Raw genomic sequence first — 18,790 nt, 5'->3', positions numbered from 1 at the left:
ATAACTGAGAAACTAGTCATTAAATTTTTACTCAATTTTCATTAATTTAAATTGAAAAGGCTACATGTGGCTGCTGGTGATCATATCAGTAAAGATTTTTTAAAAACTTTTATGATCTCTACCAAAAATTTTCTCTTCTTTATGTAAACTGCCCCTATTTGCTCAACAGTTTCTCAAACAAAATGGCTTCCAAAGCCTTCTCCATGCAGCCGGTCCTCTCTGGATATGTCCCAATTTGTCAAAGGCCCAGTGTACTAAAACAGGGAATTCCTGCTGAGGCCTGCCCAAGAAGACCATGGCCTCTTATCTGGTCCTGCTCAGATGTTTGATAATCCTCTCCTTAAACCTAACTTAGCCTGTAAGTTTTTGGCATACGCCAGACACTCAATAAATATTTAAAGCTCAAAATAAACATTCCAGGTATCTTGGTGTAATCTGATAAACTAATTTTCCCAATCCAGAGTCTTCTCAAATCTTCTACTTTTTTTCTCCCTCTGTCACAATCTGTTTCATTGGTTCTGAGGATTTGTGGCTGTTGCTGACATCAGATATTCCTACATTAAAATTGTGTAAAAACACATTGTGGAAAAACTCAACTATAAACACATTTAAGGACAACAAGGGTTATTTGGTCTCGCTCTAGAAGTAGATAAAAAAATGTAACCTTGAAAAGATAATAATCATTATCTGGAGGAGAATAACATTTCCAAGTAAACACTTCCCTTCAGAGACTACAAGTGACATTAATCAAAGTGAGAGAAAGTCAAGTCCTCTCTGCTTGGTAGGGCAGAAGCTTTTCGTCTCACTCCTTCAGCCTGGAAGCCATCTCAGAAGGGGCTGCAGATTTCATTCCATTGACTGAAATGGAATTTCAGAAATAAATGACAATTTCTTATATATAATACAGAAAATCAAGTATCAGCAAATTATAGTTGCTGTATTCTTTAGACAAATCATTCAATGGGTGTTACATTTCCAAAAAGAAAGGTATGTATAAGTTGAATTTGAGGAAGTTAAATGATCTTAGAGATTCCTCTGGGTTTTTTTTGTTTTTTGGAAAGAGCAAGAGAGCACAAGGGCGGGGGGGAGAGGAGGGGGCGCAGCAGAGGGAGAGTGAGAAGCAGGCTGGATCCCAAGACTCCAGGATCATGACCTTAGTCAAAGGCAGATACTTAACCCACTGAGCCACCCAGGTGAGCCTCATTTCTGAGAGTCTTAATCATCTTTGCAGACTGTTCTTCAAAGAGCCAGAAGATTCCTAAACATCTTGGTTTTAAAGTTTCTCTTCTTACTCTAGATTGTTAATGATCTATAAACAATCCCTGGGAAGCACTAAGTGAGGGCTATTTTTAAGAATTTGGATAAATACACATACTCACAAAGACCTTTTCCAAAGTGAATAATCACCCTTCACAGAGCTGACAACTACTAACTATGTCGTGTTTATGAATCCAATTTCTCAAGTGAGGCACAACCTCACAATTATTTTACTGGACAGAAAGAATTCATTGCAAAGCCACCTTGCAGGGCTGACTTGGGAGCCCCTTGCCTCACCTCCTGATAACCTTCTGTACATGAATGGTAAAGCCTTCTGAGAACAGAAGAGGAGGAATGACTGATTATCTCCAAAAGAGCACCTAACAACTCATGCCCAAAGAACCCCCTTCATTTCTTCTAATTATGGCATTCTTTACCAAATTTCATGTGAACAGATGCTTCTTGTGTGTGCTCGAGACAAATAAATGACTACATTTTTCACATGTAGGCACAAACAAGTTAGGGTCTCTTTCCTTTCTAAGCCTATCAGTAACCCCGAAAAATCTTCAGGACAGAATTCAGCCTCTTATTCCATAAGGCCAAGTAGTAATTTTAACACAGTTGGTAAGAACATGAAGGCCATGAAAGATACTCAGGTGTGCCAAACTCCATGAGTATAATTAAGTTTTTAACCAGAACCATAAATTGCATGAATTCAAGTGAAGCACTACCTCCTTAACACTTATCATTTCAAAGAAATCTTTTATCTAAATGATGATTACCTCTGACTTTGGATCTCTGGAGGCATTTACTCCTAGGTGCAAAACCATCTACCAGTCACTGATGAAGAATGGTATATAAGAACCTGAGAGGGGGTGTCTACACGGTTCAGTTGCTTAAGTGTCTGAGTCTTGGTTTCGGCTCAGGTCATGATCTCAGGGTGGTGAGTTCAAACCCCATGTCAGGCTCCATGCTCAGCAGTGAGTCTGCTTAACATTCTCTCTCCTTCTCCCTCCGCCCCTCCCCCTAGCTTGCACTCTCTCTATATAAAATAAATAAATAAAATCTTAAAAAAAAGAAAAAGAACAACAAGAAGCTGGGAGGTTAGGCAGAAGAATGTCCAAATCCCCTCTTTTTGGAAGACACTAGAGCCCAAAAAGTGGTGGAGCAATTAAGACCATAAAAACAAAACTACCAAGTACCTGTGAAAAGCCATATGTAACTTAAGAGAAACTGAGCCAAGTGAACAGGTAAAAGGAAAATGTTGATGTTCTTAAGTAGTGATTTTCACAGTCTCTTTATTTGGAGGCAGGAATCTGATGACAAAGAGCCCATGGACAAGGCATCAGATCTCCCAAACTGGCTCTGGCTTCAACAAGAGCAGTTCCTTGTAAAAATGTGATTTCTATACTGGGCTTCCATGTAGACTTTTGTATTCCATAGGATAAAGAAATTTTGAAAGCCCATGAACTAAATGACCATCTCCCACAGAATTCATAGAACTATGAGAAGCCTTTTTTTTTTTTTTAAGATTTTATCTGTTCATTCATGAGAGACACAGAGAGAGAGGCAGAGACATAGGCAGAGGGAGAAGCAGGCTCTCTGCAGGGAATCAGATATGGGACTCAATCCCAGGACCCCCCTGGGATTACGCCCTGAGCCAAAGGCAGACGCTCAACCGCTGAGCCGCCCAGGTGCCCCTCTCCCACAGAATTTATAGGGAAGAGTGCAGGGTTTCACTTCCAGTATAGAGGGCAGGTGTGTATTTAGGAACATAGGTAATGGAACAACAAATGTGGTACCTTTATCATGATGAGCACAGAGTACTGAGGTATGGAATTGTTGAATCACTACATTGTACACCTGAACCTATATAACACTGTATGTTAACTATACTGGAATTAAAATGGAAAACTTAATTTAAAAAGAATAAAGGTTAAAAAAGAAAGAACGACAGATGCTGTTCTTGACTCTCATTATTTATGTTGAAGTCTCATCTATATCGAAGAGACGGCACAGAAGTTGTGTAACATTACTGAGAGTAAACAATAAGCCTGCCAGGAAATTACCTTCAGTCCCAGAAGAAGGCTGATGCCCTCTGGCAGAGTCCAAGTGGAGTCAGAGAAAATTCTCATCTGCCAGTACTCTTCAATTTACCGTAGCGCAAAAGAATTCTCCTCCCTCACCCTTTCTTTCCAACAGTCCCTTCTTCCTACTACTTCTCAAAAAGGACTGTAGACTATAGCCATGCTAATCCTGAAGCCCACGTACCAGGCACAGTACTTGGACAGAGAGAACAAAGATGAGAAAGATACACTGCTGCCCCCGAGGAGCCGAGGTCTCAGAGGAGCGACAGTACATGACTCACAGTACAGAAAGACAAAGAAAGGCAGATACTACAAAGACAAGGGATGAAGACTTGGTGGTAACACAGACAGCAGGTAGACATGCTGGCTGCTGAAAGCAGCAAACAAATCAACTAAGTGTATCCTGGAGAGGCAGGAAAAGCTTGACTCACTGCCTGTGCCTGAAAACAGGACCCTCATCATTTCTTAACCAGACACTTCTAATAGCCTCCTAACTGGGTCTCCCTGCCTCCAAGCTTACTTCATCTATTCTAGCCCATTTTCTACAACACCTGCTTAAAATCCTTCAATGACACCCAACCAACTGCAGAAGCTAACACTGCTTACCATGACCTATAGTTTTCTTTATGATTCAAATCTCATCCATCTCTCTGGCTTCTTTTCTTCTAAACCCAAGGTCACACAGAAGTTCTTGGAGGTCCCCAAAGACTCCATGCTCTCAAATATATCTGGGCTTTTGTATAAGGTGTTCCTTCTTCTCCAGAACGTCTCCCTTGTCTCAATCTGATTAACTCCCATTCATTCCTAGAGACTCAGTCCCCCTACAAAGTTTTTCTAGACAGTCCCTAGGTTGGGATAGCCACCCATCCCTTGTGTCCCCAAAACACCCCATCCTTAGCCCTAGTAGAACATTTTTTTTAAGATTTTATTTATTCACGATAGACACAGAGAGAGAGGCAGAGACATAGGAAGAGGGAGAAGCAGGCTCCCTGTGGGGAGCCTGATGTGGGACTCGATCCGAGGATCCTGGGATCACAACCTCAGCTAAAGGCACATGCTCAACCACTAAGCCACTAGGTAACACCCTAGTAGAGCATTTAATTATATCGCTTGCATTTGTCACTGTGTTTTTATCTGTATAACCCCCTAAACTTAGATTGTGAATTCTTAAAGAACAGAAAGTTCTCTTTGCAACATCAAAGGTTACCTGGGTACCTGGAGCACAGTAGGGACTCAATGGATGCTTTCAGTTCACTAAGATACCGACCTAGAGCCCCATGACATAGGAAGGAAAACCAATGAAAGGAAAAGGAAAAAAGAGTTAAATTTTATTCCACCACTTCAGGCTGGGCAACCAGAATCAAGTCACTTAATTGCTCTAACACTCAGGATTCTCACATGACATTGATTAAGAGGCCACACAGGGTGATGGGAAGTTCAAGAACCTTGGAATCACTCATACCTAGAAAGAAATCCCTTGCCTTAGTCCTGGCCAACCAGGCAATTTAGGGAAAGTGAATAAGCCCCCTCAAATGCCTCAGTTTCCATGCCTGAAAACGAGGACAACATAGCATGTAATCAATACAGTTATTGAGAGGATTAAATGAGCTAGTGCCTGGAAAACATTTAGGAGAGCATCTTTCACGCTGTCAGCAATTAGTAAACGCCAAATGTTGTTGCTGTTATTGCTTTTGGAAAAGGCTTTGTAAAGAGCTAAACAAATGCCTGTGATCTTAAAAATAAAACAGCGTTTTTCAGAAGTCTTTTTAGGTTGACAGCAGGAAAAGTCCCTTGAAAGCTATAAGAGAATAACTTTATGTCAAATTAGACTCCAGTTTTAAAGTAATATTCTACTTAGCTTCATTTAGAAATATTCTAGTATCTTTTAAAACTCAGAAGATAGACTTCAAAGGAAATATTTTGTACTCATAGTGGAAGGAATTGCCTTGGCACTTGTAGGCTGGCTTCTCTCGTTCCTGGTCCAAGTGAAGAATCGCTTGACAGCCTGTCTAAAGGAGGATCGACCTCGAATAAAGGAAAGGCCTCAGCACCCATGAATAAGCTAACCAGAGCTGGGAGCGAGAAGGGTGTGTGTGTGTGTGCGTGCGTGCGTGTGTGTATACTGATGTTTTCTGAAAAGCTTCTCCAGGAAATATTTGAACACGTATCTATTTTTCTCAGTCTGCAACAACATGGGACATAGACTAGATGTCTCTCCTCCGTAGCATTAACTGCATTGGGGCACTTTTCTTTCGGTCAAGGCAATGCACACACCTTAGCTAGTGGCTCTGGAGCTTTTCCTTCACAAAAAGCAGCTGAGATCAAAAACAAAAAAATAAGAAACAAAATACCCAGCAGGTGTTCCAAGCTTTGAGTGGCGTAAATGAAGGGGCAGGAAAAGAAAATATATTATAAAGGACAAGAGAAAAGAAGGGAAAAATTCAATTCCGAACATTGAGAACTAAACCAGGCTGGGGCTGTTTCACACTACCGTTTGCATACATGCCCCAGGGAAGGCTGGAGGGATGCTAGGGGTAATGAGGCTCTCCCCTGTGCCCCATCAGGAAAGGACAAAATGGAAATGATAACATCATACCAGGTGGCTGGGGATGAGACATCGGGAAGAACTTGCGTCTAGCATTTTGCAAAGTCAAGTTTGGAGTCTTCTCCAGAGATGCTGAAGAGAAAGATAAGGCTCTGTTTTCAAGAGATACTGTAGAGGCCAGGGGACGGTCCTGGCCAATATCCAAAGTTTTCTGTGGAGCTATCATTTCAGACACAAAAGGCCCCTTAGGTCTCCTAACTTACAGCAGCCTCCCTGCTACAGTTTAAATAACAAAACTCAAACAAATTACAAGCTCACCAAAACCATCAGGAGGAAAGATGCCATGGTTTACACCACTGGTAAGCAAGCTTCTCCTAATGAGGACAAACTTGTGGTTTTGAATCCTCTGTTGGCCTGTTACCTTTGTCCCCATAAATGGACCCCCCAGCCAGCTGTCCTGCAAATGTGGGCCAGTAAATAAAAAGGAGTTCAGGCAAAACAACATGAGCATCTGCAAAAATCTGTCCTTGATACTTTAAAAAAAAAAAGGTTCAAAATCTGGACCCCCCAAATGGTCCATTGGTCCAATGGCCCAACACATAGGACTACTTCCCTGTTCAGTACTACTTAAGTATCGAAGAGATTCATTGCTTATGCCTCATCCTCCTCCCAGCTACGCTCATCTCCACTACTTACTGCATGTCCGACTGCCCTCTTCTAGGAGGGAGCCATGGTGCTTCGATACCATTTTAACACTGTAACAGACCAGCCTCCAAGGTCCCCTGTAAGACCCAGAGACTAGATGCGCACAGCTGGTTTCTTCCAGCATAAAGCTTCTGGGATCCTCTGCACTGTAAAAAGAGCCACCAGGGAACAGGGAATGTAGTTTACTCCCTGCACAGTGAAGCTGACTTTTAGAATATGAGTCAGGCTGGGAAAAATAATAATAAATTGTGAGATGGTGACTTTTACTCCCCTATAAAGCTAGATCAAATGTTGATGTTCTTAAAACCACTGAAGAAACTTGCCTATTTCTTTCCACAACCTACTGTGACAACCTAACCAACCTTCTTGGGCATAGGGAAAAGGTAACAGGGCCATGAACATCCAGAATCTTGAATCTATGTTGGAACAGCAGCTGCTAACATGTTATACCCCAAGGCTTCTATGATGTCTTCTTTTATTTTAATAGGGGGAAAACTGCCCACTAGTAGGCTTTTTTCCTATATGTATCAAGAGGCTTTTTTTTTTCTAAGAACCAATGAATCTCCAAGTGCAAGCAACCCTAGTATATTGTAAACACTACAATAATAAGCACCATGGAGTGGGGTGAGGTGGGGAGAGGTGCTTGGACAAGGATTTTCAAATCCCTATGCACACATTCTATTTGGGATTAAAAAAATATATGTGAGATGACACGATGCAAGAGAATCCTGCAAACTTCTGAAAATAGGGTTTAAATTGGATACAACATGAGCTCCTTCTTTAACAAATTTCTCCAAAGAACAAACTTCTCCCTGCTGAGTGTTCTAATTCCACTCACTGCAGGCTGGCTAGGGACACTGACCCAACAAGTGCCTACTCAGTAAATCTAACATACTTGCAACTTTGGCTTTGTCCCCACCAGCTCTGGATTTCCCAATTGCTCCGTTAGCCAAAAATAGCGTGAAGGCACAAGAGCATGTTGCTTTCTCTCCTCCCTTGACCAGGGAGCTCACCTATAGAACACATAAGATCTTAATTATCTAGATAAGACGCTAAAGTATTCCTTGGAAATAATAATTCTCTATCACACTCCACTTTAGTAAAGCCTGAAATATAAAAAGTGTTATCTTAAAAAAAAAAAAACTGAACTCATAGTTTAGAAACAAGAAGAGGAATTTTCTAGGTTGGCAGATGGACAAAGAACACAGATGGCGAGGGACTGAGCTAACAAATGGACATGATGAAAAATACCTTTTATACTCTAACCAAAGGTACAATGCTTTAATGAGGTGATTCTTCAGGGATGGTGGGGGAATTCAGACTCAACTAACACTTACTGAGTGGTTACTAAGGTGTGGGGTGCAGGGCTAGCACCTTTAATCAGGATATTTATTACTCACGCCACCCTTGTGTGGTGTTACTATTTTCAGATTTCAGGTGACAAAATAGCTGGAGTAAGACAAGACAGAAAAACCCTCAGTGATAACTCTGGTAGCTTGCAGGAACCCTAAGGAGCTGCTGTTTCCCAGCTGGGGATGACTGCCCCCCCCACCCACATTCCCTCATTCATTATAGGTATTAACAAGTCAATAACAAGTTAAGGAGAAAGTTGTTTTTTCTCTAAAATGCCATAGAGAAACAAATAAGGAATGTAGCCTGCAAATATTCAAAATCATCCAATATAGGCCTACATTTCACCAGACCTGAGAAGGTAGGAAGAGCTCTTGGAAGAAGAGAGAAAAAGGGATGATGTAACAGTGCATCAATTGTCTGGGGCAAAGCTCTTCTTCTCAGGCTGAATTAATGTACTTTCAAGAAACATGTGAGTGGCATTTCTAGACCACTGGACCATTCTGATAGACCATTACTGGTGCTAACAGTGTTCAGTGCTCCATGATGCTGAGCAATCACCTTCAGGAAATGGACCCCCTGAAGGATCCTGTTGTATAATTTATCAGGAAACCAACCACTAATATGCTTACCTCTTTAGAAGGTGGAAAGACCAAGCAAACCATTTGACAAATGTTTACACTCCTCCCATTCTTGCTGAACACTGATCTTTCTATTCTGTAACTCTTTTCCAGTAACTGTTATCAGCAAATATTGGGCTGGAATTCTTATGTCTCTGCAGTAAAGTCTCCCAGCATCTGACATACCGGGGATGAATATCCTTAAGTGGATATTACTTGACCTCTATGTGTTCTTATCTTGGCCCACGCTAGGGTAGTCCTGGGGAGGCCATGGCTAATTGAAAATAACAAAGTGATAGACATTGTTTACCAGAGAATCGCAAGATCATATTCATTTACTGCATGTCTGAATGATAAAGCTCTGCATTAATAGTCACATTTACTATCAGGGATGGAAGGCAATTGTTTACTATCTGTAATCACATTTTGTTTTAGGAGCACGTTTACTACAATATTACCTCTTTTATTCTCTTTCTTTTTTCTTTTTAAGTAGCCCAAAGCAGGACTCAAACTCACAACTCTGGAATTAAGACCTGGGCTGAAATCGAGAGTTGGATGCCTAACTGACTGAGCCCCCCAAATGCTCCATATTTTATCCCCTTTTAAAAGCATAGACATATTAAGGAGGCAACTCGCCTCCCACCTCTACCTCACATCCTGCTTCAGAAACCATGACCTTGTCCACGTGAAGAGCAATTGACTCAGAGTAAGGAATAATAGGATTTGGTAGTTCAGTATGGCTTACTGTAAGTATATCATCTAGAAAACTGTTTTTCCAACAGGTAATGATTTAGTGATGAGAGACCACAAAGAAGGACTTCTGTTAAACCCATTTTTATCAACCCCTTCAGCAGCATCTGATGCCTATAGGGATTTCCAGCAAGCCAAGTTGCAATTTCTTTTTTGCTTCGGGTGGCTTTTTGTTAAAATCAGCCTGCTGGACCAAGGGAAAAAACATTTTTCTGATAAACTAAGACAATGTATTTGAAAATTCCTAACCCTGTTGCTCGCATAAAATTGGTTTTGAAATACAAATTCCCTTCTTTCTCCCATATTTCACCTTGCACGTAGATTGTTGTCTTATTTATTTTGCTAATTAATAAAATAAATGGGAATGGAAAGACTTACAAAGCATGTGTGTGGGCTAGCAAATTTAGGCACTGGAGAACATGGAGAATGAGTTGAAAAGCCACTGGAGTTACCAGCATTGATTTTCCAAACTATGTCTCTACATGTTTGATTCAGCTCAGCAAACATTTATAAGCTTTTATATGCCAGTACTGTGCTAGGGAATATAAGGCTAAAAAACGTGGACTCTGCCTCATGTGCTCACAAAACCACAGGGAAGCAGCTTCCAGATGCACATTTGGAGGGATGCAGGGAAGAAAAATGAGTGAATGCCTACTCTCCAGGACAAGAGTTTAATTAATATAATTGAAGCATAATGAGACTAATTGTAGCATGTAAATATTGCCAATTAACCCACAAATGTCCAATTTTCCCACAAATTTAAAAATTACAGCCTTTTCCACTATGGAAGAAAGGCAGACAGTGTCGACAAGAAAGGCAAGTTTGGGGGCGCCTGGCTGGCTCAGTCAGTGGACCACATGACTCTCAAAGTTGTAAGTCTGAGCCCCATATTGGGTGTAGAGATTACTTAAAAAATAAAATCTACAAAAAGAAAGAAAAAAGAAAGAAAGAAAGAAAGAAAGAAAGAAAGAAAGAAAGAAAGAAAGAAAGAAAGAAAGACAAGTTCTTTCCCTATTTTTACAAGGGAAAGTCAAAAGATAAGCCTGCCCATCATAATCCCCCTATGAGATTGGTACTAGATTTCAAAGTAAAATGATGAAATCTCAACATTTATGAATAGCACTCAATCCAAAATCTAAAATGGCCTACCGTTCATGTCATGGCTAATGAGCAAATGTGAGCTATAGCAAAGCAGCACAATGAACATCTCCATTAAGTGGGGTCAAGGTACTCCCACTGCAAATCATAATCACTGATTAGAAATGAAGTTTCATTATGATCATTAGTGTCTATCAGGAAATTATACTTACATTTAAATTTTATCTTTCAACGTCTCCCATAGGGACCTAAATTATGTCAAGTTTCCATGCAAATAGTCTTGTAACCCATGAACCTACACCGCCTTTTTCCACTTATTTAGAAGTTTTTTAGCATCTGCCTGGTGATTAAGATGACCAGGAACAAAGCTAGATGGAAAGTAGCAATTCCTAAAGACCCAAGAGTTCAGGTCAAGGATGAAGAGTGGAAGAAGGAATAATAGGCTGGGCTGGACTCTGGGTGACAGCTGTCCATGAACAACAGTTACAACTGATGGGTAAACTCAACCTGAAGTACATTAGAAGTTGATACTGTTCACCTATGGTGTTTGAGAATTAGTGAGGCAGGAATGCCACAAAGTTATAAGTTCTTGGAAGGCAGAGGCCACATCTTAGGAATCTTAATACCTTTTACTCAGATTTAGCAAGGTACCTTTATAAATAGTAGACATTCAATAAGTATCTGTTGAATTACATTACTCAATGCATGATTTCTCTGGCCTATTATTCTACACCTTAGAAGATGATTTAACATAGAGAATGTGGGGCATAAATAATACAAATATTCCAAGGCTCATATCTCTTATTGGTTAGTTGGTCATATGGCTGCTTTCTCATGACCCTTGTCGTAATAAATTCAGTTCAATATGACAAGCATTTGAGTTGAGCTCTGTCAAGACTCAATAGTCCATATTAACCACCCAGATCCTAGACCATTAACGCAAGAGTGATCTCCGGGCATTCCACCTATTAGCTCACGCTGCCAAAAAAAAAAAAAAAAGATTGGATGGCTTAAACAACAGAAATGAATTTTCTCACAATTGTTGAAAAGTTGGAAAGTCCAAAATCTAAGTCCAGTAACCTCAGTTTTAGGAGAGATCTCTCTTCCCAGCTTTCAGATGGCTACCTTCCTGCTGTGTGCTTACACGACCTTTCCTTAGTGCATGTGTGTGGAGAGAGAGGACAAGAGATTATAAGGCCACCAATCATATTATATAAGAACTCCATCCTTACAACTTCATTTAATCCCAATTACTTCCTGAAAGCCCAATCCCCAAATATAGTCACACTGGAGGTTAGGATTTCAACATGCAAATTTCAGAAGGATGCAATTAAGTCCATAGCATTCCATCTCCAGACCCCCCAAAATCCATGTCCTTCTTGCACACAAAATATATTACTTCCACATCCCCAAAGTCCCTAAAGTCTTAACTCATTCCAGCATCAATTCTAAAAGTCCTACCTAAGCCCAAAGTCTTGTCTAAAATCATGTAGGTGTAAGACTTGGCAAGATAAGTTAGTTTTTAGGTACACAAATAATCCTTTGATTAAATACTCTGCCCCTAGGCCCAGTGGGATGGCAGCATCAACCTCATAGGTCTAGATGGGGTTTCCACTCCTCAGGCTTTTTTGTCAAGCCAGGGTCCCGCCACCACGGTTCTGTAGGGCAGTCCTACCCCCAAGGCTTCAGACAGAGGCTGTCTGGCCTGGTAAAATTCAGGTAGTGACCCTGATGATCTCCGCATTGCCTTTGGGGTAATTTTCCCTCTTCCTGAAGAATAGCATACCTTTGCTGTCAAATAGCTCTCTTGTCCTGTCAAATCCAAGAAGTCTGAAAGCCTTCCATCATTTTGCCCCCATTTCTGTTTCCATTGGTTCAAACTGGCAGTGTTTCCGTTCATATAATCCCATAAATTCTTTACTGAGTCATAGTCCAGCCACACCCTTGATGTTCTGCTTAGAACATACTAATCTCATTTTTTGCAATATGAATAGGCCAAGCATTTTCCAAATTGTCAAGTTCTGATTCCTCTTAGAATAACAATTTATTCCTTAATTCATTTCTCTCCTTTCGCATTTTACTATAAGCAGGTGGGAGGAACAAAGCAACTTCTTCCACACTTTGCTTAGAAATCTCAGATATCCAATGTCATTGCTTGGAAGTTCTAACTTCCGCAAAACACTAGAAAACAGTTCAGTCAAGTGTTGCCATATATGGCAAGGAATGCCTTTTCTCCAATTTCGAATAACCTGTTTCCCATTTCCATCTGAGGCCTCACCAAAAAATGCCCTTAACATTAATATTTCTTTTTTTTAAGATACTATTTATTTATTCATGAGAGACACAGAGAGAAGCAGAGACACAGGCAGAGGGAGAAGCACGTTCCTCAAGGGGAGTCTGATGTGGGATTTGATCCCAGCACCTTGGGATCACGCCCAGAGCCAAAGGCAGACACTCAACCCCTGAACCACCCAGGTGTCCCAACATCCATATTTCTAAAAGCACCTCAATACTCTTCCAGCCTCCATCTGGCTGCAAAACTACTTCCACATTTTCATTTATTTATTTTTATTTTTATTTTTTTTACTTCCACATTTTTAGGCTTTTGTTACAGCAACAGTCCATTCCCCAGTACCAAAGTCTGAATTGATCAGGGTTCTCAAGAGAAACAGAACCAACAGGAGGTAGAGATAAACAGTTTTATTATAAGGAATTAGCTCACACAATTATGGAGGCTAAGAAGTCCTAAGATCTGCAGTCAGCAAGCTCAAGAAGCTGTCAAGCTCAAGACCATGAAGCACCAATTTTTTCAGTTCTAGTCCAAAGGCAAAAAGAGATCAATGGGGGAAAAAAGAAGGAAGAGAAGACCAGTGCCCCAGCTCAATAGTCAGACGGAGAAGAAGCCCTTACTCATGGGAGAGTCAACCTTTTTGTTCTACTCAGGTCATTCACACTGAGGAGGGCAATCTGCTTTACACAGTCTACTGATTCAAATGTTATCTTCATCCAAAATCACCCCCAGAGACACACCTAGAATGTTGTCTGACCTAATACATGGCCACTTCAGTAGCCAAGTCAAACTGATGCATACAATTGCACCATCACATCCACTTCCATGAATTCCCTTAGAGCGCTAACATTCTTGGCCTCCTATAATAAGCCCCATAGCTAGAGTTGTTTTTGCAGTGATGGAAATTATTTTGAATTGAGCAGACACGGCCATCTTTTCTGCCCCACCTATGAATAACAGCATACATCTGTGAGGTGGATGGCTAGGGTAAGTCTGTAGCCACATGGCATTTTTTCCCTATGAAAAGTTAACTAGGTCCTTATGAGGCCCAAGCATGAAATTCCGACTTTGCAATAAAATACTATACTATAAAATACTGATTCCTTCATTGCATGTGCAAAGCACATTGCTAAGTGTTACAGAGATTACAAAGATAAGCAGTTCAGAGTTTCAAACTTAAAGAACTTAGAGTTTGCACACAGGTAATTACAATTCAAGGCAAAGGGAAATTAAGAGAAAAAAAAATGTTTAAGTAGCATGTTAAAAGGGAATGCAAGATTACTTCCAAATGTAAGGATACCAACTGCTTCTTCAGAGATGTGGACAGCTCCCGCCTTGTTTTATATATAAACATACCTATACGTGTGTATTGTGTGTGTGTATTATGTGCACACATTAAAATACACTTATACTTGGGGGCACCTGGGTGGCTCAGTGGTTGAACATCTGCCTTTGGCCCAGGGTGTGATCCTGGGGTCCCGGGATCGAGTCTCACATCGGGCTCCTGCAGGGAGCCTACTTCTCCCTCTGCCTATGTCTCTGCCTCCCTCCCTCTCTCTCTCTCTCTCTCTCTCTCTGTGTGTGTGTGTGTATGTCTCTCATGAATAAATAAGTAAAATCTTTTTTAAAAAATACACTTATACTTGTACAGAATTCTAGAAACATTCTATCACATGGATACAATTCAGAATTAAAATATAATAGAATTAGAAATAATATGGCACCTGCTGAAAGTTTGACAACTCCATTTAGGTGAAGAATTTCTGAGGATTTATTCTGATCACCATTGCCTCCTTAGAGGATTTGAGCTAGAACAGTTCCTCAACCCATGGTTTTAAGTCATGAGTCCTTTGATCAAGCAACATTTTAGATGGAAGTTCAATATGTAAAACAGGTAAAGAATGGCTGATTGGATGGGAAGGAAAAGGAGCTTCTCCTGCCCTGCACCTTCCCTTCAACTGCCAAAGACCCTTGGGCAAAATGTACCCCAAGATGGAAACCCCCTGAGATGATCCCCAAGTCCTTTCCTGCTGTCACTGTCTGTGATTCAAGTGTTAGTCTCTGTGGAACAGGGTGTGGTCTAGAGAGAAGAGCATGCGGTCTGAGACCTGGAGTCCTCCCTGGGAGTACTCTTTCATAGGTGACGAAGGAAGCCAAACACATGTGGAAGAAGGAAAGCAAACTATTTGTTGAAGTGTCCTTCCAATGAAGAAGGGCTTTCAGAAAAGGAAGAAATGTCAAGGAAGACCATTAGTAGCAAGGGGGCAAAGCAAATCATTAATTTTTATCTAAAAGCATTTGGATCAGTGTTAATGCAGAACCCAGAGATAAAGTGGTGAATTCAAAGTAGGATCCAGAGACGGGCAGGCATCTCGCCTCTCCTTACAGCTCTGCTAGCTCGGCCCTGGCAAAGCAAGGACTCCTGAGGGGTTTCAGGGCACCAGCTCAGGCCTGACGCAGCAGCCCCAACAGCAAGCCAAGAGGCAGAACAATGCCACTCTAATATCAGTGATTTACAATGAGTCAAACCACAACAACAGCCTTTCATGGAAGGAAAGAGAAAATGGGCTCTGCTTGTCAGCATCAAAAGCCCACTTTCCAGAAGTTGTTTCGGAGGTCTCTTCCATCTCCACTGAGAGCACTGGCCTCCAATAGCCACATCCCTAGTGTCTCTCCTTTCATGTACAAAGAGGTCATTTCAGACCAGGAAGAGGCAGCTCTCTGCCTCCAAAACCTACCAAATCAACCCTCTTACTCACATAAAGGGCTGTTCAAAATCAGTCTTCCTGGCCTATGCATTCCCATAAGACAAAGCCAGTGCTGTCTGCTCTGGGACACAGAAAAAGGAGTCAATCCAGACCTCTCTCTGGTCACAGGGCTGCCCATAATTTGGACAGTTGTGACTCTTGGAGCCTAAGCAGTTCCCAATTAACAGAAGACAGAGTTTCTGTTAATTGGACCCAGGATTGAGTCCCACGTCAGGCTCCTTGCATAGAGTCTGCTTCTCCCTCTGCCTGTGTCTCTGCCTCTCTGTCTCTCTCTCTCTCTCTTTCTGTGTCTCTCATGTATAAATAAATAAATAAATAAATAAATAAATAAATAAATAAATAAATAAAATCTTTTAACTTGTGACTCTTGGAGCCTAAGCAGTTCCCAATTAACAGAAGACAGACACTCTGTCTTCGCAGTCTGATGTACACAGGTACTTCGTCCAGTACTTTCTCTAATCCTGAACTATGATATAGCTGTAAAGGCTAAAAGAGTCTGTTTCTGTCAGCACAACAGTGATGCAAGAAAGCTACATTTCTAAATAAACTTCACACTGAACTGTAAAGTGAAGTCAGCGCTGGATTTGAGAATAAGGAACCAGAAGAGAATTCTAGCTCTGATACTTACCAGGTGGGTGACTTTGAACAATCCCATCACCTCCCTGCCCTTCAGCTGCATCAACTGGGGATTATAATACCTACTCCCGAATCAGTAAATATTTATTGAGTGCCTGCCTGCTATGTGCCAGGAAGCATGCTAAATGCTAAGGATGTCCTGGTGAACAAACTTGGCCCTTGCCCTCATACTGCTTAAGGACAAGTGGGGGAGAAAGAAACTAAATCAGTAAGCAAACAAATATATAATTACAAATTTGAAGTGTTCAAAGAATAAAAACAGTGTGTTTAGGAGGAAAGCAAGATGGGATTGGGGTGTGGGGGGGTGGACTTTCTTCCAGCTGGGGAGTAAGAAAGCATCTCTAAGGGGAGGCATGTATGAGGAATGAGGAAAAGCCAGCCCAGGAAAATAGAGAAGGGGGATTCCAGGCCAAAGGAATACCACAGCCAAAGGCCCAGAGGGAAAGAAGGGCTCAGCATGCTGGAGAATTCAAAAGGCTCGGGTATTTGGAGCTGGGACCATGGGGAGCAGGAGGAGACTGTGAGACAGAGCGGGAGAATAGCCCGCTAAGGGAGGTATTGCACTGAGCACACAGTAGGCCCTCAATTAACAGGGGCTCCATACAAATGCTTTGTTTGGCTGGGAGAGTCCATTTTATTTATTTATTTATTTATTTATTTATTTATTTATTTATTTATTTATTTATTTAAATAATAGTAAATTTATTTTTTATTGGTGTTCAATTTGCCAACATACAGAATAACACCTAGTGCTCATCCCGTCAAGTGCCCCCCTCAGTGCCCGTCACCCATTTTAATTTAGAAGCGAAGTGATTGATAAGCCCCCTTCTATTTCGATGATTCTGGTCCACAAATTGCTAAGGAAAGAAGAAAATCCACAAGAGTCCCTTATCCTTTGTGAGCCACAAAATTAACAGAACCCTTGCAGAAAGGGAATTCTAACCTTAGCATCCTCATCTACTGTCTCATCCCAAAGGAAGGCCGCACTATTTAAATGCAATTCAGGCAAACATGCTCAGCCCAGGGGAGGCAACAAATGCTTCCACAGCTACAAACATCCGGCAAGGTCAACATCATTTTATGGTTCCCTTTCTTTCATAAATAAACATTAGCCTCACCTATCAAGGAAAAAAAAATGCTGGAATTTCTTAGGTGTCCCATGAAAAAGACCCACACAGTCCAAAGCAATTTAGAACATCCTGGGCACAACTATACCACTTGTTTACACTTAAAAAAAAAATTAGGTTTCACAACCACATCTCATGTGAGTGAGATTCCTCTTCTGGGAATCCGTGTCTTCTCGTCTTTCTCTGGTTCCAACATATCCATCATTCAGTGGCTCTCCAAGTGCCCGTCAGGCATGAATACAGGGCCACTGAAAGGGCAGGATCAAGCACCACTAAGATGTTTCTTTGGCCAGAGAAACTGGCCAAAATGTCACTCAGTTACAATACAAAGTTTGGAGTGAAACAGAGATGGACGCAACCCCTGGCTCTGCTGCCCACTGGCCACATGAACTTTTGTCCCTTTCTGAGCCAGTTTCCTTTTCTGCCAGACAGGGACAACATGCAGCTGGCAGGGGCTCTGTGGTCTAAAAGAGATCACAACTAAAGAAAGGCCTTTGGGCAGCCCGGGTAGCTCAGTGGTTTAGCACCGCCTTCAGCCCAGGGCCGGATCCTGGAGCCCCAGGATTGAGTCCCACGTCAGGCTCCTTGCATGGAGCCTGCTTCTCCCTCTGCCTGTGTCTCTGCCTCTCTCTCTCTCTCTCTCTCTCTCTCTCTCTCTCTCTCTTTCTGTGTCTCTCATAAATAAATAAATAAATAAATAAATAAATAAATAAATAAATAAAATCTTTTAAAAACTAAAAATAAAATAAAATAAAATAAAGAAAGAAAGGCCCTTGCTTGGTGTATGGCACCTAGTAGGCACAAAATACAAAATGCAAGTTTGGAAGGGGGTCCAAGTATGGGATGCGGCAAAGCCCTCACTGGCAGGACTGCTCCCCAGAGGCCTGGCCACAGAGACAGATGATGAACAGAAAGAGGTAGAGCTCGCCATGAGAGACCTACTCCATTGAGCCCACGAGTGTCAGAAATCCTCCAATGGACCCCAAATCCCCCAGGGCACTCTGTTCCACAGGAGTCTACAATAAAACAAGAGGAGCAGGGGCTCCTAGGTGGGCAAGGGCACCAAGGACCAGGGCATCCCAGAGAGCCCAGACTCACCCTAACTGGGAAGAACTACACCGAGAAGTATTCACGCTTAAGAGCTTAAAATTTGCCACTGCCCTAGCCCCACATTAGAGAAACACAATTTGGGAGAGATTTCTTAGGCTTTTCCAGATGAACCCACTCTTTGCTTTTCCTGTCTTTCTGATCAATACCTTTGTCAAATTCTGTCTACAGACCCAACCATCCTGGTTAAGGTCAGCCCAGCTGTCTTTTGCCTCTTGTGAATTCTTTGTCTAGCATTTCAATTCTTTTACTGGGTCACTGACGAATCGGAATCAGGCAACAGTTTGATATCCCTAGAAATAAAAGGGCCTATCAAGTTAAAAAATTAGACTAAAGTCTTATCTATTGATATAATGTATTTGGCATTATTGATGTTTTATCATATGGATAAAATAACCAAAGATCAATGTCATTCTGAAAACATGTTGCCTCTCATTTTTATGACTATGT

At 41.5% G+C, this 18,790-nt stretch overlaps 1 protein-coding gene and 1 pseudogene across 2 annotated transcripts in view; both read right to left on the bottom strand.

Annotated features, from left to right (window-relative positions):
- Nucleotides 1–18,790, bottom strand: part of KCNH1 (potassium voltage-gated channel subfamily H member 1) — a 375,869-nt gene that overhangs the window by 147,895 nt on the left and 209,184 nt on the right. The gene's annotated exons all lie outside the window — the stretch shown is intronic.
- The window catches only part of LOC121473052, a 74,463-nt pseudogene that overhangs the window by 19,257 nt on the left and 36,416 nt on the right, over nt 1–18,790 (bottom strand).

The sequence above is a fragment of the Vulpes lagopus genome, chromosome 1 (genome assembly GCF_018345385.1).
Source record: "Vulpes lagopus strain Blue_001 chromosome 1, ASM1834538v1, whole genome shotgun sequence".
Classification (NCBI taxonomy): domain Eukaryota; kingdom Metazoa; phylum Chordata; class Mammalia; order Carnivora; family Canidae; genus Vulpes; species Vulpes lagopus.
The sequence above is the reverse complement of the archived record's forward strand: the minus strand, read 5'-3'. Positions and strand labels throughout refer to the sequence as shown.